The 21968-nt window shown below is 47.9% G+C and overlaps 1 long non-coding RNA gene across 1 annotated transcript in view; it reads right to left on the bottom strand.

Annotated features, from left to right (window-relative positions):
• LOC138300947 (uncharacterized) overlaps positions 1-1479 on the bottom strand; it is a 156854-nt gene extending 155375 nt beyond the window's left edge. The window contains exon 1 of the long non-coding RNA XR_011205042.1: positions 1407-1479. This is a non-coding gene — a long non-coding RNA (uncharacterized lncRNA). The remainder of the gene's footprint in view (positions 1-1406) is intronic.
• Between the last annotated feature and the right edge of the window lie 20489 nt (positions 1480-21968).

Raw genomic sequence — 21968 nt, 5'->3', positions numbered from 1 at the left:
CCATCCTTACACTCCCCAAAATATATTCAAGCAAGTGGCACACGAGGGGTGGGTGAAGAATTCCTCTCCACGGGTAGAGTTCACTGAGTTTTTGCACACTGTGCACGGAATACGGAGTCAGCGGAGCGGAGTTTTTTCTCTCGCATTGCTCACCAACATTAAGTTGACAAGCGCCAGTGAGAGAAATCACTATGTTGGTGAGTGAGATTTCTGAACACAGGAGGTTGCAGCAGGTCTTACCACCCACATTGAGAAAGCTGCCACTCTCATTGAGGAGGCTGCTGCTCGAGCAGAAAATCTACTCGAGCAGCAGAAAGAAGTTAGTGCCCTCTGGCGCTCCACGTGATGTCATTCACATAGATGTTACAAAGTAGGAGAATCTCCTGGCACAGAAAATCAGAACGAACAGGGCTACTTAACAAAACTCTACTGCTCGTGGAACCCCGCTTAGAGCTTCAAGTTTTTTCAGCACATTGTGGAGTTTCGCATAGCAGAACTCCACGCACTCTGCCCCGGCCTTCCTTTTATCCGGATGAAATCACTGTAGGTTATTTCACCAAGCACAATATCTTAACCAAATAAGATAAGATGTAATAATATAACCGGGGGTTTCCATTATAATCAGTGCTGTATTAAATATGTCAGTGGTGCAGTTCTGTAGAGCAGAGATAGTATTCATCATGTTAAGGTGTCTCAAGGGGAGCATTTATTGCTTCATTGACCTGGTCATTGAGCCAAAGTCTCTTCTCTGTGTGCCATTGGCATCCCCAATATTTCTGGGTCTTCTTCAATGTGCTATAGACGAGATCAAGTGCTTTCAGGGTGGTATTGCCTTAGGCAGTGGCATCTCCTATGTGTTATCGTCTACTCATTGTGCAAGAGACTGCACCATGTGCGTGGGTTCACCTCGAAGTGCAAGGGGTCCACTCACTGTCTCAGTGTTACACCCAATGTTTCACTGTGCTCCTGACTATTCAAGCAGTCTGCTCACTGCACCGTGGATGATGATCAAAGTGCCATAAGGTGCTAACCAATCTGTCAGTTTTGTAACTCCTTAGGCCAGTGTGTTGCACTGTGTGAATTGGCTGCAGGTCACTGTGTCAGCAATGTTTATTATGCTAAGGGTGTGTTATATGTCTCTAGTGCTGCTCAATGTCCCAGGGTACCAGAAGTGAAATGGGGTTCTGGACTTCTTCACTTCCCTTTCGATGCCATTGTGTTTTGTCCCAAGTGCAACGCACTGAAACTTTGATTCCCGCTGTTGACTCCTATAATGCAGAAGGACTGAAGAGGCTGACACCAGTCGCGGCTTGTGGGAGGGAAAAGGAGCGGGGCGGCGGTTGACAGGTTGGCTGGACGGGGCGGGCCGACTAAAAAAATATACATACAATAATAAAAAAACTTACCTTTTTCGCCTAGCCGCCACTCCGATCTGCTCCAGTCCTGCATTGCATGCACAGGCTCCCAGCCTGCCCTGCGTCCATTCCTAACGCTGCCTTCATGCTGCTGGCTGCATGAAAGCAGCATTAGGATTGGACGGAGCGCCCAGCCAGGGCGCTCTGAGGCAGAGTGGAAGCCTCTGCCTGCTCTCCCCAAACAGACACTGTGTTGCACTTGGAGTAAGTGAACGCTTTTGACATTCGGAAGAATGTAATCTGATTCCTTTAAAACAATACAAAAGTATTATTTTTCCAAGTTCAGCCTCTCACCTTCTCACCCTATAAGGTGGGGTCCCTCGTGGCTGCATGTGCGAGTCCTTACGCCTCCATATTCATAATACCCTTCTGACCTCTATTGTGTCTGCTTTTATTTCATCTCACATTAACATTTTCTGTTTGTTATGAGTTCAATCTCCACAAGTACCGCCAAGCTGTCTTTTCTATGACCAAAACTTTTCGCTATAACTCCACCACAATAGAGATTTTACTCCTTTCCGTTGATTACACCCCTCCCTCTTCAACCCCCCTCCAAACACTAGCATTTGCTTCCCATTTACTTGTATTAGTTTCATTGTTCCCTTACAACTGGTGGATTGTCTGGAGGTTTGCATGGACGGGGCCTGGTTGCCAAGGTGCCAAGCATAAAACAGTGACTGGCCAGGTGGATGACTGGGTGTTGGTGGCGTTTGCCTGAGACAGAATGTTCTGTCATTATAAGTAATTTAGGAAGAGACTGCTGAGGTGTGTGGTTACCTCAAATGCAATGGTTTCTCTGGAGTCTTCGGAGTGCCTGCTTCAGGAATCCCTTCTAAAGTAGGTTAAAGCAGAAGGAGGCCAAACCTGAAGCAGTGTAAGTGATACCCTGAGTTGACCCAAGTCACTTTCAGGTGCGGCTCCTCCGTATGGTCATAGGAGCGTCGCCCCCCACCCCCGCCAGCAGCAACCGCTGCAAATCCTTTTACAAGGAAAGGATAATAAACTCTGTTTATTATCCTTTCCATGTAAAAGCGGCAGGGCATTGGAGGTGATGAGCTGAGGGGAGTGCACTGTACACTCCCCTCAGAGCGCATGTGTGCTTGACCGGCCAAACACACATGCGCACAGGGATCTCTCCAGCCAGCCCAGTCTGCCTGGGAGCACCCTGGCTGGGCGCTCCCAGCTAATTGCGTCAGGATTGGTGCAGGGCAGGCTGGGAGCCTGTGCCTGCAGCAGTGACAGGAGAGGAGCGCGGTGCGGGAGAAAAGCAGGTACGTTTTTTTCATTATTTTTTTATGATTTTTTTCCCAAATCCCGCACCCCTCCTTCGCCTCCCTACCCTCCCCCCCACACCCCCTGCCCCACACCACCCAGCCACGCGAGCCGCTCCTGGTCACTTTACCGGTCCTGTGGATGGAATGGCCCTTGAGGAGAACAGAAAGCAAACAAGACATGTTAGTACCTTACTTTTCATTCAGCGAGGTGCATGCCAAGCACCAGCTTAAATGTTAGAATGGTAACCTTAATAGGTAGCCAATTGGGCGGACACCCCGGCCACGTGCACGCATACATTGGCCACTTGGAGGACATGGTGTGAAAATTTTCTTAATGTCTTTTTGGTTTTATTGAAATTGGAATCCAACATGTGCTTGTCAGTCCCTCATACCATAAGAACACACAACTTTCTGGCAAACACTATGATTTGCACCATGAATCCCAGAGTTTTGTTTGTTTCCTACCTGTATAGGTGATTTTGATAAAAAATATTAATACATAAAAAAATAACTACAAAATAGGTAGCCAGTTCACCCTGCCAGCCCCTGGAAATAAGATCAGAGGCACTGTTCCCACAGCATTACCTAGGAACTTTCGTTGTCTTTCAGACTAGGCTTTCACCCTTGTCCCCTTGATCCGGCAGCACCTTGGGTTATGGATTCTACAGTGACTATATCACAGTATAGTACAGGACATCAAACAGACAAATGACATGTCCTCAACCTGCTGTCCTGTACTTCCTAAGTGGGTGCCATTAAGGACCTCTGTTCTTTGTCTTTGTGGCACTCCACAAACACAAATATGTTTTCCCCTGAGTGTTTGGCACACGGTTTGGTATCTGTGGTCTTTTGGGGAGAATATTGCTATGCAGTTCCTAACAGAGTTGCAGGGCCAGTGTTTAGCTTAAGGTTGTTGAGGAGCTACTGCTTTAGCTTATGTAATTCAGCAATCAGGATTCCAGTTATCAGAAAAACTATTTTGGTTCATAGAAATAGCCCACTTCCATGTCATGAGGAAGGAAGAATGCTATGCTGGCCTATGGGGCAGTCAGACAGTCCCTGATGGGCTTGCCTGACAGGTCAGTGTGTGGTCCAGTTTTTGTGGCTGTTTGTAGGCCTGTTTCAGTGCTTAATTTGAGCCAGTGGGGCCTACCAACACTCATTTTACCTTATCAGACATTCCCCAAGAGCAAAAGAGGGGACACACACAAACAAGAAGAAGGAAGAGAAGAAGGGAAACAGTCAACAAGGGATAAACATATAGAGGGACTGTTTGGCAATGGTTTAAAGAGGCCTACGATGGATTCTGGACTACACAGATTTGCAAAACCACCGTCTTTTGAGCAGTACTTTGGGCACCAACGCTAATTATGTTACAGATTAAGCGCCAGCTGTTTTATGGTCTAGTGGGCCAGTTTTTACAGTTCATTTCCCTGATATTAAAACAAACATTGCCTGCAGCAAGCTGAAAGTGATGCGGCCTTCCGTACCCTGCAAAACACTTATACAGCTTGTCTTTACAAGTACAAATCTGACTCAGTATGGGCCTCTTTTTTAGCTTTTAAATTCACTAATGCAGTGGTTCCCAACTTGTGGTCCATGGCCTCCAGGAGTCGGTGACACATTCCCAGGGGGTCCGCAGGCCTGGACCAGCAGGAAGGCACTTCTGCAACTGGGGCCTCGCACAGAAACACGAGCATGCATGTTTTTATATTTTTTACCTCTTTTGTGCAGCACTTTTAAAAGCTCTGCAAAGTTCCTTGTACAACCAGAAGCTTTCTAGCATCACGATAACTCTTCTACCTGCTGTAGAAAAATGGGGGTTTTGTCTAATGACAGTTTTGACTCATCAAGATAGGACAGATGGTAGAAATGCCTTCTTATTATTAAAGTCATCGCTGACCACAGTGTTTTGAATCCTGAGTTTTTGCTTCTTCAGAACAAGCACTCTTAGAAGATGAGTACCAGTGGGGATGAAATGTGAATCCTACACCTTGTAGTCCCTGTGAAGTGCTCCAACACAGGCCTACACTGATATGAGAGGTGCTATAAAAAATGTATTACATGTGACTGAGGGGCTATGGAGACCTGAGAGACCCTTATGTTTTTATTTCCTTTCCACACCACATATTTATGTGAAAAGGCTTTCTCAGATCTTATGTCCCTAAAAAATAAAAACAGAAATTGCTTGGGGCTGTGGAATCTGATCTGAGGATTCAGATTTCGTAAATAAAAGTAAGCATTGAAAAGTTGGTCACTGAGATGCAGCGCCAACCTTCCAATTAAAATGTTTCTATTTGTGCATGTTTTTTCAACGTAAAATAATAACATCTTTAGTAATGCAAGTATTTGTTTGATGTGCACTCGTTTGTGTAATTTTTGCAATTACTGTTAACCTTTGTAATTTCAATCGTACAAATTGTTTGGGGTTCCCCGGCTTCCAGTAGTGATTCAGTGTGGCTCCTCAGAAGGTTTGGAACCACTGCACTAATGGAAGCAGCTTTTATTTTGGTACCCAAGCCTAATCTGCGTCCTAGTCTGACCCTTCCTGTTGGTCCTGCTTGCTGAGTCTGCATCTTTCGACGCTCTCTGCCGCAAAGCCCTGACAGACGCGAGGCACTGGTAGGACGAATCGACGACAAGAAGCCCACCTGCATCTTTTACATCCAGTTAATAGTCCAACCATTGCCAGCGATCTCCGTGCAATGTCTCTCCTGTTACAGTGGCTCGAGTAACACAGCTACCCCCACCTTCCCACCAGTTTCAATCGCACAAGAGCGATGACTGGCCCACCTGCTGCTGGAACGTCTCCTGCACACAGAGACAAACACACAAGCTTGCTGCCCTGTAGTCTGAGACGTCTCGAGAGACTGACCTCCCCTAAGGGCGGCTCTTTGCTTTGTGAGGCTTTTCTGGCGATTTGTTTCCTATCTTTACAGCAGAATGGAGATCCTTTTTTGGGTCTGGCCGGTGGGAAAAGCTTTAGGCGTTTCACAAGACTGTTTTTCCTCCCAAAAAATATGCATACTACACATACAAAGAGTGGATGTATTTTGGTCAGGGGACTTCAATGAACAGATCTGGGGTTAGCTAAGACCTTTTTAGTAAAAAAAAACATATTTGTACAATGGACTTATTTAAAGGGGCATTCAGCAAGCTTTCTTATCCATTGGTCAGTTGGTGTGTCACTCATGCTTTGCTTCCGGCCAGTACGTCATACAGCACGGGGCGGAGAGTCAGCCCACTTCAGCCACTGGATAACTTCACTGTGAGTGACTGCATTTTGCTGTTTCACAAAGAGCACATCCCCAAGCTGGTAATTATTTTAAATGTATTAACCTATGCCAAATGTGAGCACAGGCAACATTCCACACTTTATCATTTCCTGTCTCATGCCACTGCTGTTGTAAATTCCTTTTGGAGTGCCCTTTATTTATTGTTTGACTGCTGGTATTTCACAGCATAACAATTCTTGCCTTCTCTGTTTCTTACCTTCTTTGTTTCCTTTTTTCTTTCTTTGTTTTTTCATTCTCGTTTTTCTCCAACACACTCAAGCAGGCATCAAGGGGAAGCACGTCACCCCACTTAATACATTGGCTGACTTCACTATGAGTTACAGCATCTTCAGTCAATTTTATTCAGAATTACAAACTCGCCCCAATGCTTACTGGTCATTTAAATTGTCTTTTACTTTTGCACACCAAGGCATACCGCATGGGGCAACAGGTCATCCCACATTACCCACTGTCCCCATTCATGTTAAGTTACTACACAAATCATGTGCCCATTATCCACATTTGCCTAGAAATCGTTATTTTGTCTTAAGTGACAAAGGTGGTTAAAAATTAGCTTTTTTTTTTTTTTATTTGAAATAACTTCTGTTTACTTTTAGTGCGGTTCGGTTGCCCAGTTATATGGTGATTTATTCCCATCTCCTTTTAAAGTTAATGTTATAAAGAGTATGAATGACATTGAAACATTTTAGCTGTCTGCAGTTTGAGTAATAGTAATAGAATGCATGACACAATAGAAAGTCTTTTTTTTTAGCATTGCTAGGTAATCGTTGAACAAAATATATATTTAGTACAAGCATGTAGCAGCCACTTCAGGTGGCAGTGTGCTTCTTTTTGTGGCATATGTTGGAACTAAATAAAATAAAAAGTAACAACGGCACTAGCTTGCCAAGGACAAACACTTTGGCTCTATGCAGGAGTAGCTTGTAAAGTAAAGCACTGGGTCGGGGTTACATGTAAAGCCTGGTGACACAGTACAAGTGAAACCATGCATTGAAGCACGATTACAAGTAATGTGCAGAAAACTAGTAAACTATGTCTAGGACCCAACTCTAGTGCCATGCGTGCTTGGATAAGATTATAATTAAAAGCATGCACAGTTGGAATTACAGCAAGATGTGCATGAACTATGGCAAGATTACACATAAAGTCAACCATTGTGAGTCTGACAACAAGTAAAACCAGGAACTGAACACAAGTACAATGTGTGGTTTATGATGCTATAATTCCTTTATGGGATCATTAGTAGTTCCATGCTCTGGGCCGGTGGTATCCAGGGATTTGAATAAATACTATGTACCTGCCAGTTACTGGAGCATCAGTGAGCTGATGGCACTGCGATATGAGCCTCAATAAATCCTGACTGGATACAATTTGGTTTAGAGCCCTTTCACTGACAGTGGGCAGTGTGTCACCAGTTGATTATGCCCTTAGTTCCCTGGCTAAAGCATCAACAATAATGCCTTTCACTCAGCTGCCAGCATCCTCAAGCCGTCTGTGCAAGTATTGAGGGAACGGACTGTCTCCATGCACTACGTCCGACCACCCATACACTGTGGCACTCTTCTGGCTGTCATTGGATCCCTGGCAGGAAATTCGACGTTGCAGCTCGCCTTGTGCTGTGAGACCTTCCATGAGGACAGGCCCACTGCAGCGCATGTGCATTGGATGTTTCAGCAGAAGGTGTCACACTGCCGGCAAGGTCCTGTACCTGTGGGATGTGAACCAAGTCATCATGTGGCGCTGCTTACACCCGCATCCATGCCTATCATATTATGGGGCTATGTTGCCTAGCAATGTGACACAAGGTGTTCACTGGCAACAATTATACTGGAGCCTTCTGAGTGTGTTCAATATTTTGTATTTCTGTACTCCTGGCCAATTGCTGGTACTGGGGGTTTTAACACTGTTCACACTGAGATAGCCATCCGTCTGTTGAGCCCTAAAGAAATTGGCTCATTATTTGAGGAGAGGGTAAGAACCCACTTCAAGTAAATCCCAATCCTTGTGAGGTTGAACCTCTAAAATCACTAAATAAACCTTAGCTCAACTCCTTGGTAGCTATGGAACAGGGTAGACAGGCTTAACGTAGTGACAATGTGTAAAGTATTTATGCAGTACTAAAAGAGAAACAAAGATGAAATGTAAAACAAAAAAAACAAAAAATGAGAATAATAGATATTTTCGTTAATGTGATAAACAGGTTGACACCAAAATGATAACAATCCTATAAGGGGAACAGGAATCTATATATTTAAAATAAACAAAATGCCAATGACAGTCAATTGTTGCAGTAGAGCAAAACCCAGGAACAAGCTGATGCTGGCTGCATTGGATTGTGGGTTGGATACGCTAACCAGGTTCATCGTGGTCAAATATTTTACCTTCTAACTTTAGTCCTTTAAGTCCCACTAGAGTACACATCTAAAGAACTACAAGACCACAGGGGAGGCACTTAGAAAGGATGGAAGGATGAGGCCAGGTCCAGGTCCAGTGGGCATTGATTAGCTGGGTCATTGCAGGAAAATGCCTCTTGTAGCTTTTTTTTGTCTCTGTAGCTTTAACAGCAAGTAGGCTTTATGACTTTGAGGGGCATATTTATACTCTGTTTGCACCGAATTACCATCATTTGTTTTTACTCTAATTTGGTGCAGAACGAACTCCATATTTATACTTTGGTGCTAGATCCGTCTAGAGCCAGATTTATGGAGTTAAAGTCATTTTTTGGAAGTGGAAACCTACCTTGCCTTAATGAGATGCAAGGTAGGCGTTCCTGTGCAAAAAATGACTCTATGGCCTTAACGCCATATTTATACTCCTGTGCAAAAATGGTGCACAGGAGGAAGGAGGGGTCAAAAAATGGTGCAAAGCTTGCTTTGCCCCATTTTTTAACTCCTGGGTCAGGGCTGGCGTTAGGGGACCTATGGGCCTATTTCCATGGTGGAACACCATGGAATAAGCCCACAGGTGCCCTCCCCAGGCCCCAGGGGCACCCCCACCCACACCAGAGGAACTACAGAGGATGGGGGACCCATTCCTAGGTAAGTACAGATAAGTACAGGTAAGTACTGCTTTTTATTTTTTTAAGTGCCATAGGGGACCCTTTAATGGGTCCCCATATATGGCATAGGGTGCAATGGCCATGCCCAGGGGACCCTTGTCCCCTGTGCTGGCCATTGGGGTGGTGGCCATGACTCCTGCCTTTTCTAAGGCAGGAGTCATGTGGCTTGGTAGGTTTGGCACCCTAAAATGACGCTAATCTGGTTAGAGTCATTTTTTTTCCTCTAACCTTCCTAAAGTCATTTTTTGGTGCTAAACCCCCTTCTTCTATACTGCCAGCCCCACCCAACTAATTTTATTAAACTCTAGCCTACCCTTTGCACCGGCTTGAACCATTCCATAAATATGGCGCCTGGCTGGTGCACAGAAATGGTGCAAGCTGGTGCTAAACTTTTTGGTGCAAAACTGCTTTAGTGCAGTTTTGCACCAAAAAGTATAAATAAGGGCCTTAGGGTCCACTTCTTGGCCCTGGTTACAAGAGAGAGAGCAGGTCCAGTCCTCCAACTCAGGCTGCAGACAGTAGGTCCAGGAGTGTTCTGAAGTGGGTGCGTGGAGGTGTTACATTTATGCCTGACACAAATTAGTGGGTGGGAATGACCACCTGGAAATACCCTAACCAATGGGATAAAGATTCCTGGGGCTAACCATAAATATTTTGGGCATTTTCAAGTTGGCTGAAGTCTTCAACCCCACTAAACTTGGGCTCTGAGGGTTGGAAGATATGTGGTGAGTGTATTATGGTACTCCTGATGTTCTTCCACATCTAATACCAAAATCCAGTTCGAGGCCAAATTGTTCAGAGACAGACATCTGGTAACATCAAAGCTGAGCTTTCAGCTTTTCAGCAACCAGGCAGTAAAAGAATGTGGCGCAGGGCGGCACCGCAAGTGACCTTTCTGTGCTGCCCTGTTTCACAGGGAAATGGCAAAAATGCACTGTATTTACAATATGCAGTGCATTTCTTTCCTTTCCCTCTGTGCCAGTGCACACATTTCTGCCTAGTGCAAATGCAGACACCCTTGCACAATAGTACAAGGGTGTCTGTGTTGTCAGCAGGAGTGTTTCTGTGCAGGAAGGCACACCTTCCTGCACAAAACAATCCAGAGAGGCATTTCCCTCTTTCTATCTGTGTTGCAGACAGCCAAAAATAATATTTCTAAAGTAGCTTTCTGTAATACTTAGACATAATTTGACTCTAACATTAAATTGTATTTTGTTTAACTATTAAATAAAGTCCTTGAAATATTTATCTACTTATTTCCTACATGGATATTAGACTTAGGCCCTCATTACAACCCTGGCGGTCGGTGTTAAAGCAGCGGTAACACGGCCAACAGGCCGGTGGTGAAAAAAAAATGGAATCATGACCACGGTGGAAACCGCCAACACAGACAGCCACTTTAACACTCCGACCGCCACAGCGGTGGCAACAAACACCGCGGCGGTAACCGCCAACAGCCAGACGGAAGACAATGTACCACCCACTCCATTACAACCTGCCCATCTGCCAGCTTTTCCAGGGCGGTACCAACGCCATAAAAACCACGGTGGAAACAGTGTTCTGAAGGGAAACGACTCACCTCTCGACACTCAAGGAAGAACCAGGATGCCATGGAGCCTGAGCTGCAGGTATTCCCCATGCTGGTGTATCTGCTCATATACCAGGAGCACCAACGCCGGCGATGACGACCATGGTGAGTACTGCACCTAGCACACAAGGGAGGGGGGGAAGAAAAAGAGAGTGATACAAACACGCAACACCTCCACCCTCACCCCCAGCACCATACACACAAACACATGCAGCAACATTACATATACACCCCGTAACCCTCATGAATAACGCAAGAACTAAAGGAATGGAGTCAAATGAGTGTAATATTAGAAATACTTAGAACTACATTTAGAAAGCAAAAACAGTATTTACAATATATACAAAAAGCGGGACAATGCCTACTCAAAAATAGTCCGTGGCCCAGTGGGCCAAAACACATAGGCCAAGTCCACAGGTGACTCCTCCCTCAAGGGGCATCAGGTCGAAAACACACAGGCACTTCAGGGGGATAGGGAAGGGGGGGCACCTCCGCCGGAAGATGGGGCAACGCCACTGCTCATGGAGGGGGCTCCATGTCCACTACTTGATCCTGGGGAGTGCAAAGCCACAGTCTCTCAAGTGGGTGGTTTGCCCACTGCTTGGTCCTGAGGAGTGCAAGGCCACAGTCTCTCAAGTGGATGGGTTGCTCACTGCTTGGTCCAGGGGAGTGCAAAGTCACAGTCTCTCAAGTGGGTGGTTTGCCCACTGCTTGGTCCTGAGGAGTGCGAGGCCACAGTCTCTCAAGTGGATGGGTTGCTCACTGCTTGGTCCAGGGGAGTGCAAAGCCACAGTCTCTCAAGTGGGTGGTTTGCCCACTGCTTGGTCCTGGGGAGTGCAAAGCCACAGTCTCTCAAGTGGGTGGCTTGCCGAATGCTTGGTTCTGGGGAGTGCAAGGCCACAGTCTCTCAAGTGGATGCCTTCTTCCACTGGTTCTCGAGGGGGCTTTGTGCCCAGTGTGCGTCATCCTGCAAAAGATAGGGTGAGTGGATGCCTTCTTCCCCTGGTTCTGGAGGGGGCTTTGAGCCCAGAGGGCTTCATCTTGCCAAGGACAGGGTGAGTGGTTGCCTTCTTCCACTGGTTCTGTAGGGGGCTTTGTGCCCAGTGTGCTTCATCCTGCCAAGGATAGGGTGAGTGGATGCCTTCTTCCACTGGTTCTGGAGGGGGCTTTGTGCCCAGTGTGCTTCATCCTGCCAAGGATAGGGTAAATGGGTGCCTTCTTCCAATGGTTCTGGAGGGGGCTTTGTGTCCTGTGATGCAGATCTTGGGGAGTGCAAGGTCACAGTCACTCACCTGGGTGTCAGACCCACACGATTTTCTGTGGGCAGGAAGCATGACACTCCATGGAGGCTGGACTACAGTCCATCCGCCGGCGGGGACTGCTGTACAGTGGTGGCAGTGCCGGTGCAGGTGTCGGTGCTGCCAGTGGTGGGGGGAGGCTTCAGCCCTTCCCCTGCAGCCTTGGACGGCTGCCCACTGGGGCTGCTACTGCTGGCATTGGTGCTACTTGCGGCGGTGCAGGTGGCGGTGCAGGTGGCGGTGCTTGCGGCGGTGCAGGTGGCGGTGCAGGTGGCGGTTCTGGCTGCGGTGCAGGTGTCGGTGCTGTCAGTGGTGGGGGGAGGCTCCAGCCCTTCACCTGCAGCCTCAGACGGCTGAAGTGCCCTGGCTGGTGTTCTGTGCCCCTTCCTGCCCTTGGCAGATGGTGGTGCCTCCTTGGTTCTGCCAGGTGGATTCTTTGACTTGGCCTTGCTGGCTGGTTGTGGCTCCTTCTCCTTGCTAGATGCTGTCCCCTTCTTGCCCTTGCCAGGTGGTGGAACCTTCCTGGCGTTGGCAGGTGTTGGTGGCACACTGACGGGCTGGCGGGTGCCTCCTTAGAGCCTCTCACAGCTGCAGAAACCACAGTGGACGTGGACTTGGTGGCTGAGGTGCTGGGCTGGGTTCTGTCCACCCTGGCCCGAGGTGAAGGACAGGGGTGGAGGGGTAGGGAAGAGGTCAATGTTGGCTAGGAAACATTTCTTAGGGACATTGGGGCGGGAAGAGGGTGAAGGTTTGGGAGTGGAGGAAGAGGGAGTGCTTGTAGGAGGTGTCAGTCTGCTGTGTTTGGGTGTAGGTGCATGAGCTGGATGCTGTTGTGAGGTGGATGGCTGTTGGGTGGGTGTGTGCTTGCGTTTGTGTACTTTGGGAGGAGGGGTCACAGACACAGTGGGAGAGAACACAGGAGACATGTGCATAGATGTGGGGGTCGTGACTGCCAGTGAGGGGCATGTAGTGATAGGCATTTTTTTTATAACATATGTGTGAATATGACCCTCTGCGCACCGTTTTTCTCCCTAGACTTCAACTACTGAGAATGAATAGGAGATGGAGACATCCCCCGTGTACAAACCCCTGGTGGACCTGCGACAATGGAGGACAGACACATTATCCTTACCAACAGACTTGAAAGGGCCACAATCCAAGAACTGTGTGCCCAGTTGGAGCCAGGCCACATTTCAGCTATCCGCCAGCCCACAGGTATCCCCCCCTTGTGCGGGTCCTGTCAGTGCTCCATTTCCTGGCAAGTCGTTCCTTCCAAACGACTGTGGCCATGGCATCAGGGATGTCACAGCCTATGTTCTCAAATGTGTTGACCAGAGTGTTATCTGCCCTGCTGAAACACAAGCACACCTACATCGTATTCCCCCAGGTGGAGGATTTGGCCACAGAAGGCTGTCTTTTATGCCCTGGGACATATGCCCAACATCATTGGTGGCATTGATGGTACGCATATAGCATTTGCTCCCCAACCCCCATCCCCCCCGGAGGAATGAACAAGTGTTCAGAAATAGAAAAAGCTTTCACTCTCTGAATGTGCAGATGGCGTGTTTGGCGGACCAGTACATCTCCCATGTGAATGCCAAGTATCTTGGGTCTGTGCATGATGCCTTTATCTTGAGGAATATAAGCATTCCATATGTGATGTCTCAACTCCAGAGGCACTGGGTGTGGCTAATAGGTGAGCCCATGGTCCCCACCCAGTTGATAGAGGTATATGGGTGTGGGGTTGTCCCTAAGGGTGAGTGTCTGCCTAACAGGTAACCCCTGAAATATTTTCAAGTGACTCTGGTTACCCCAACCTCTCATGGCTACTGACCCCAGTGAGGAATGCCAGGACAAGGGCAGAGGAACGTTACAATGAGGCACATGGACGAACGAGGAGGATAATTGAAAGAACCTTTGGCCTGCTGAAGGCCAGATTCCGGTGCCTCCATCTGACAGGTGGATCCCTGTACTACTCACCCCAGAAGGTGTGCTAGATCATCGTTGCATGTTGCATGTTGCACAACCTGGCCTTGAGATGCCAGGTGCCTTTTCTGCAGGAAGATGAGCCTGGGGGAGGTCCTGTGGCAGCGGTGGAGCCTGTGGACAGTGAGGAAGAGGAGGCAGAGGAAGAAGATGTGGACAACAGAAGTTCACTCATTCAACAGTACTTCCAGTGACACACAGGTAAGACACTGTAACTTCACTTTCCATTGCAGTTTTGTGTTGGACATTGTACATGGCAACCTGATTTTCCATATTGTATGGCCACTTACTGTACCCTTTGGCAACTCTATTTTCAGATCTCTGCGCCCCACTCTGGCTCCTGGTGTGTTTAATGCTGCCCTCCATAGGTCATACCTATGTATACATGACTGTACAGCCAGGGTTGTATTGAGGGCCTTAATATTGTATTCTGGTGCTTTCCTATGGAAAACCTAATCCTGAAAAAGTAAAATAGCCTTTGGGACTTTTTCACTGTGAGGACATGTTTATCATTAAACTTTCAGATGTCCTACTCTTAAATACAATGCACTCTACCTTAATGGGTAGTAAGGACTTATTAGGGATGACTCATTAATATTTAAAAGGAGGGTTTAGGCCTGTCAAAATGGGTTATTTTGACAGATCAAATGAGTAGTTAAAACTTGCACAGCCAGGCACAAGCAGCAGGCCTGCAGTCATGTTTGAATTGTCACTGCAGGGGGTGGCACAATCAGTGCAGAAGTACACAGGTGACATTTAAATTACAGGGCCACTTAACGGTCATCATGGGTGTGAAAATGTCACCATACTGAGAGGATGAGCACAACCAATTTCCACTAGTTCTATAGCTACAGGAATATCAGGTTCAGTAAAAAAGAAAAAAACAATGATAACCCTGCAAAAAGCGCAACTTTCCACAACACTCTGAGAAAATAACACCTAGCTAGTTGAGGCATTCAGTATTGTTCATTGGGCATTATTGTCCTGTGTGGGTGCACCTGAGGAAAAAGCAGCAGCTTGAACCCTTCATGAAAAGGGTACTGTTGACACATTGTGAACTGTACTTTAGGAGCACTCATTTTTACCTCCTCATATTTATTTCCTTCAACAGTGGCAATGGAAGGAGTGTTCCCACCTCCTTCTTTTTTAACAATACCTGCAATGCCTCCATTGAATTGGCAGCAATTTGGAGGGGGGGGGGCATTTGAAGCCTACGTCGATGCCATAGATGGTGATGGCTTTACAACAAAAAAGAAAAAGGTTCTGCCCCTAAGTAAATTACCTCCAGAAGGCTGGAGCATCATGAAAACATTACTGATGAAGATATGGACAGGAGAGGGAAGAGATATTATCAAAGTGGTGGATGAGTGTACAATGGTGGTAAAGACCCTGGACAAGAAATTCAATGTGGTCCCTGAGAGACACAAATATTTCCAGAGGGCGTTCCATCCTGGGGAAACTGTGGATGACTTTGCAGCTGCATATACACCTATCGAGGTTTAAGGGATGAGATTACTAGAGACCTTTAAAAAAATATATATATTCAGGAGAAAATATTGTCGACCGAAAATCCAAGCTTATAGACAGCATTGAGTTTGTAGAGAGGGATAGAATATTCCAAAAAGTACATCAGGTAAATGTCTGTTTTGAGGATGATAGTGGAAGTGAAGTAAGTTAGAATTGCTATGATAAGGAAAGCAGGAAATCGAGCAGCAATGTCTGCCAAAGATGTCAGGAAAAGAAAGGGGAGAGGCGTGTACTCAGTAGCAGTTATCGTGAGTGTGTGTTTCTGGTTTGGAAGCTGTTCTCATACAATAAATGCAAAACAGTGCTTGGCCTGGGCACAAGTATGCTTCAGATGCTACAAAAAATGGGCATTTCGTGTAAACATGGCGATGAAGCAAACACAGCGGACACATACTGATTTTCCTCTGTCTCAAGTCCCGCACAATTGCCATCAGTCCTGGCAGGTGGCCCTCACTCTATGCCATCCTTCTCCCTTAAGTTACAATGGGAGCTGCGTGGACTACTGTGACTTGAGAAGGAGGCACTGTTTGAGACGTTCTGCACCCAATGCACATGCAATGAGGCTGTCGACCCCCTCTGCCCAACTGCGAGAGCCTTATCACTGCCATGCTACACGATGTGCCACAGTCAAGATGCAGGCGAACGAGAGGCGCGATCACCACACCTGCCAGCAGACAGCTTACACTGGCACCGTGGACCATTAGTGGAGGTCGTGAACGCACAGAGACCTGGCAACCAAGGGGACGGTGTGAGGCCTGACACTCCATGTGGACCAGATGCAGTGAGTGCGAATGTGGACCCTGTCTGGGAACCACAAGCGGATGAACGCTACATCGAGCGACGGGTGGGCACCACTGCATGGGGGCTTCTAAATGACTGAGAAACTCACCCGGGAAGCGCATCAAACGGTGACCACTGAGTGAGGGAAGAGCAATTATTGGAATCAAAGCAGGGCTGGGGCCGCATGCTGCACAGGAGCATGATCGCCAAGATGCTGAGGAAGGCCAGGGGAGCTGCTGAAGTTTGAGAGGCAGTCACTGCCTACCCACTGCCTACCTGCCTGATAGTTGCCACCCTAGCCCCAAACCCCTAGTAGGCCTGTAGGCCCGACCACGAGCTGGAAGCCGACTAGAGCGGAAAGACCCAGCTCAGACTGTTACAATACAAGTGGCCTTGGTTGAATGTGAACATAGCCCTTTCCATGCCGCACAATGGAGGTTGCTTTTCCTTGGGTGCTCCCCTCTTTTCTCCCCTTGCCAACATCGCTTTTGAGCCTCGGAGGCCTGTCTGAGGACACTGTGGCATGTGCCTCCTCCAACCATCTTCTGCCACGGTAAACAAGAGGCACCCAGAACCACAATGTGCTGTCCAACAATTTAACCCAGAGATTGTTGACTGGGGATGGAAGGTCTGTGGCCTCTACTTGGCCATCAACTGGGCACAACAACCCCACACTGGTGGGTGCAACCCAGTCACGCTCATTCACCTGCATTCTGGAGAACCCATTGGTCTCCTGGTGGGGTCGCAAGAAGTGGGGCCTGGGGGAATCAATAACAAACAGACTATGTATACCGCCCTTCTCTGGGTTGTTTGTTTCTCTGGTAGCTGCTGACATTCCATCAGCTGCACCAGGGTGGAACGTGATGCTGTAGACTAGACTCCTCCATGCCCGGAGCCACAGGGGCAACAACACAGTGAGAGGCTCCTCTACAGTGCACCCCATGCCCAGGAACAGATGTGATTGCACAGGACGTTGTGGGCAGGGATGCCTGCAGTTAGTTGAGAGTGACGATCTATGCCACTTCCCCACATCTTCATAGATAAAATCAGTGACACTAAACTCTAAGTGAAGACCCTGTTGGATAACTTCTCAGTGCATCATCAATCTCAGCAATGGGCCACCTAAGACTCAGTGTATCGAACCCCCCAATGGCAATAGGTCCAACACCATCAGCTATTCCAGAAACCCTAGTGAGCTCAGAGGCACCCACCAGGTCAGCCAAGCTAAACCAAGTACTGGCAGTTATTGAACACTCCAGAATATCCATGGAAACACACCTGGATCCCTTGCCACTGAACTACGACTCCTCAAAGACAATCATGGCAAACTAGGAGATAAAGTCTCTGAAGGACAAAATACAATCGCAGAGATATAGCCCCAGGTAGCAGGCCTTCAATCATGCGGCGATCCATGACTTGCGCACCAGAGTGCAACAACTCAAGACTAGGGCAGATGATGCCAAAGGACGCTCTCAGAGGAGCAACATTTGAATACTAGGACTCCCTGAAAGGGTGACGGGACAAGACTCTTTGTCCTTCCTAAAGAACTGGTTCAAAACTTTCACACCTGCAGCAGATCTTACTCCCTTCTATACCTTAGAGAGGGCTCATAGGGTCCCAGCGCTCTGCCCTTGGGGTCCCAGCGACACCAATGCTGCCAACGCTGCTTCACTTCAGAGACAGGAACACTATCTTACACGTAGTGAGACAAGCAGCCCCACTGTGAATGCTGTATCAGGATTAAACAAGATCGTTGTTTATGGCAGTAAAGTGCCGCCTCAGAAAAATGCACCTACAATACTTCCTCCTATTTCCAGCCGCCCTGAAGGTCAATGCAAATGAGAAAAGTTTCTTCTTCAGTGAACCCACGGAGGCTTGGGAGTGACTGGACCGACAAGGCGGAGAGACTTCTTCACATCGTCCTAAAATGACATCAGCGCGGAAAGCGGGGTAGGGCAAGGGACACAACCAAGACTCAAGACCCTACTAGTACATCCTTAGACCTCAAGCAAATCATAATGGAATGCAGGAGAGCACTGGAAGCACCGACTATGCTAGGGACAGTGCTGGCCTGTGCATATTTGAGAGCCCCTAGCACCACCAGAGCATCACTTTCAGTGACGCTCTGGTGGTGGTATGCCCTGCACCGTATTTACAAGGTGGCGTTAAGCCACTTCTTGTGGCTTAACGCCACCTTGAAATATGGCTCATTCACACACAGCCCTTTGAGTGGAACTGGTGTTGCTGTGGGCGTGCCACAGCAACACCTATTGCATTTTGACACTGCCTCAGATTTACAAGATTTTGTAAACCTGAGGCAGCGCCAAAATCTAACACCACCCTAGGGGTGCCATTAGCAAGGCGCAACGAGGACGAATACTTTTATTCCTCCTCATTTTTTGCTTTTTCTATGCATGTGGCATTCTGCAGCACACATAGAAAGAGCAAAATGGCAGACATGATTGTTTATGTGCAGGAAGGTGTTCCTTCCTGCAAATAAACAATCATTTCAAAATGTCAATTTGGCACTTCTGTGTGTGCTGTATTCTGCAGCACACACAGAAGTGCCAAATTGCCATTAGTGATTGTTTATGTGCAGGAAAGGACACCTTCCCACACAAACAATCAAACCTCTCAACACAGACATCCTTGCACGATGGTGCAAGGATGCCTGTGTTGGCGCTAGGCAGCTCAATATAGGACCAGTGCAGGAGACAACACAGGTGTGCACCGTATTCAAATAAATATGACGCATCCCTGCGTTGTGAAAATTTGGCACAGCGTTGCGCTCCGTCATTTATTTTTTAATATGGGCCGTAGTGTTTATGATGTGGTAGGAGGGGGATGCCTTCTTATTTCCACATATGACTATTGCCTATAAGTACACTGCTCACAGGGTGCATGCATGGAGTACATTTCACATTTCCCCTTTTGACAGGTCCCCCCACTGTGGACCACTAGCGTTATTGATCAAGATGAGCCACCTGCACTACACCACTCTTCACATAGGGTCTCTTACAGGTGCTGCCCGCTCTACACACGGTGCCACACCCCCATCCACCACTAAAGGATGTTCAACAATGTGAGTTTGGGCACTCAGCCTGTTGCGGAGTGCTCTCTCAGTTGTTCTTTGTTTGCTTATGGTTTATTATCCCCCAGATTGTTCTTCCACTGGTCCTCACGATGGTCGCTGGTAACACATCACTTATACACATATTGAGCAGTGTCGCCAAAAGCATTGAGCACATGCCTCCACACTGTGCCTCCCCGGGCCCTGATATTCACTCCAACCAATACTATCCGTAATGTCACAACTGAATCTCATTCCTTATTCTTAACATTCAAGGAATACATACTGCCAGAAAACGCTACACTGTATACCCCTATGTCCGGCGTCAAAAGGCAAATTTGTGTTCCACAAGGAAATGCACACTACATCCAAGGAACTAGGCGGTTATGCTGTGGATGCCGAAGGACCCTACATGCCACTACATATTCCGCCTATGCCCGGGGAACATTAGTTTGGATGAGGCCCATCCTACCTTTCCAGGAAACGGGTGTTGCGGTGGACATGGAGGGATGCTATTGGAGGGTCACTTGGATGGTAGGCCTCTACTACTGGGAAGCATATACGCCTCCAACGTTGAAAAAGGCCCTTACCGGGAGGTGCTCTGAATCCTACTAGCACACAAAACCCACCTCCTTTGGTTGCTGGGCAGGGATTATAATTGTGTCCTGGACACAAACCTGGAGAGGTCACAAACCCCACTTCCCCACTCCCCCCGCCCTATAGGGGGCATATTTCTATGCGTGGTTTAGTCACTGGTTCCTTGCGGACATATGGCGCACCTTCCACCCCGCCACCAGAATCTACTCCTTCTATTTAGCACTGCATCATCTCTATGTCCGCTTGGACTGCTTACTTTGCTCGTGGTCCCTCCTCCTGAGCGTACAACACTTTAACTACATTGGGAGGTTTAACATGGATCACGATGCTCACATAGTAGATCTGGCATGCCTGCCCCCACGACCTGTGATACCACTCTGGCGCTTACAGCAAGAAACCCTAGAGGACCCGGTCTTCCAAGACATGCAGGGAACCCACATTCAACAGTACTTTGATACCAACCATAACACAGCCACAACCCTTGCCCTCGAGTGGGACGCATTCACGATTGTGATCTGAGGCATTTGTATACAAGACATATTGAGAGTACGTCAAACCTTAGAGCACAAGGTAGCGCAGATCTCGACTGGCCGACCTGGACAAAACGCCAGGTACTGACACTGCTATTTTCACGTATCGTTACTTAAATGCCTCTGTCACTTTAATTTTGCTGCACACGTTGCAACGGTGCACAGAGAAGGTGACAGGGCTGGCAGGTTGCTAGCGTGGATGATTAAACAGAATGAAACTGCCCCCCCCCCCAGTCACAGAGATCCTGTCACTCACAGGGAAGATACTGCACTTGCAGGAGGCAATCCCACAAGAATTCTCCACATACTATGCCAAAGTATGTAAGGCCCCCAGGATATACCCACAGATGGCAATTAGGAACTTCGGGGCATATTTATACTCCGTTTGCGCCGAATTTGCGTCGTTTTTTTCGACGCAAATTCGACGCAAAACTAACTCCATATTTATACTTTGGCGTTAGACGCGTCTAGCGCCAAAGTTCATGGAGTTAGCGTCATTTTTTTGCGTGAACACCTTCCTTGCGTTAATGATATGCAAGGTAGGCGTTCCCGTCTTAAAAAATGACTGCGATGCATATGCGTCGTATTTATACTCCCGGGCAAAAATGACGCCCGGGAGTGGGCGGGACTAAAAAACCTGCATTTGCGTCGGATTTTAGCGCCTGGGTCAGGGCAGGCGTTAAGGGACCTGTGGGCTCAGAATGAGCCCAGAGGTGCCCTCCCAAGCCCCCAGGGACACCCCCTGCCACCCTTGCCCACCCCAGGAGGACACCCAAGGATGGAGGGACCCATCCCAGGGAAGAAAAGGTAAGTTGTGGTAAGTATTTTTTTAAAAAAAAAATTGGGCATAGGGGGGCCTGATTTGTGCCCCCCTACATGCCACTATGCCCAATGACCATGCCCAGGGGACAGAAGTCCCCTGGGCATGGCAATTGGGCAAGGGGGCATGACTCCTGTCTTTGCTAAGACAGGAGTCATGTTAATGGCGTCTGGGCGCCCAAAAAAAATGGCGCAAATCGGGTTAAGACGATTTTTTTGCCTCAGCCTGACTTGCCCCATTTTTGGACGCCCAAACGCCATTTTTCCCTACGCCGGCGCTGCCTGGTGTACGTGTTTTTTTTTCACGCACACCAGGCAGCGCTGGTCGGCTAACGCCGGCTAACGCCATTCAATAAATACGGCGCCCACATGGCGCTTCAGAATGGCGTTAGCCGGCGCAATTTTTTTTGGCGCAAAACTGCGTTAGCGCAGTTTTGCATCAAAAAGTATAAATATGGGCCTTCATCTCAATATCCAATGCTGTGCATCCCCGCAGAAACCAGGGAGGACTTATATGCCCTTATTATGTCCTCGGAGGTCCTACAGGCCATCAAACAATTGCTCCACAACAAAACCCATGGTCTTGATGGGCTCCCCTTAGAGTATTACGCTACGTTAGCTGCCATATTGGCCCCATGTCTAACTGAAGTCTTGGAGGAGGCCTTGCAGCTGGGAAGACTCCCTTCCTCCTTCCGTGAGTCCTTGTTGTTGTCCACCCTGAAACCAGACT

The sequence above is a fragment of the Pleurodeles waltl genome, chromosome 6 (genome assembly GCF_031143425.1).
Source record: "Pleurodeles waltl isolate 20211129_DDA chromosome 6, aPleWal1.hap1.20221129, whole genome shotgun sequence".
Classification (NCBI taxonomy): Eukaryota; Metazoa; Chordata; class Amphibia; order Caudata; family Salamandridae; genus Pleurodeles; species Pleurodeles waltl.
Note: the sequence above shows the minus strand (reverse complement) of the source record. Positions and strands in the feature narration are given on the sequence as shown.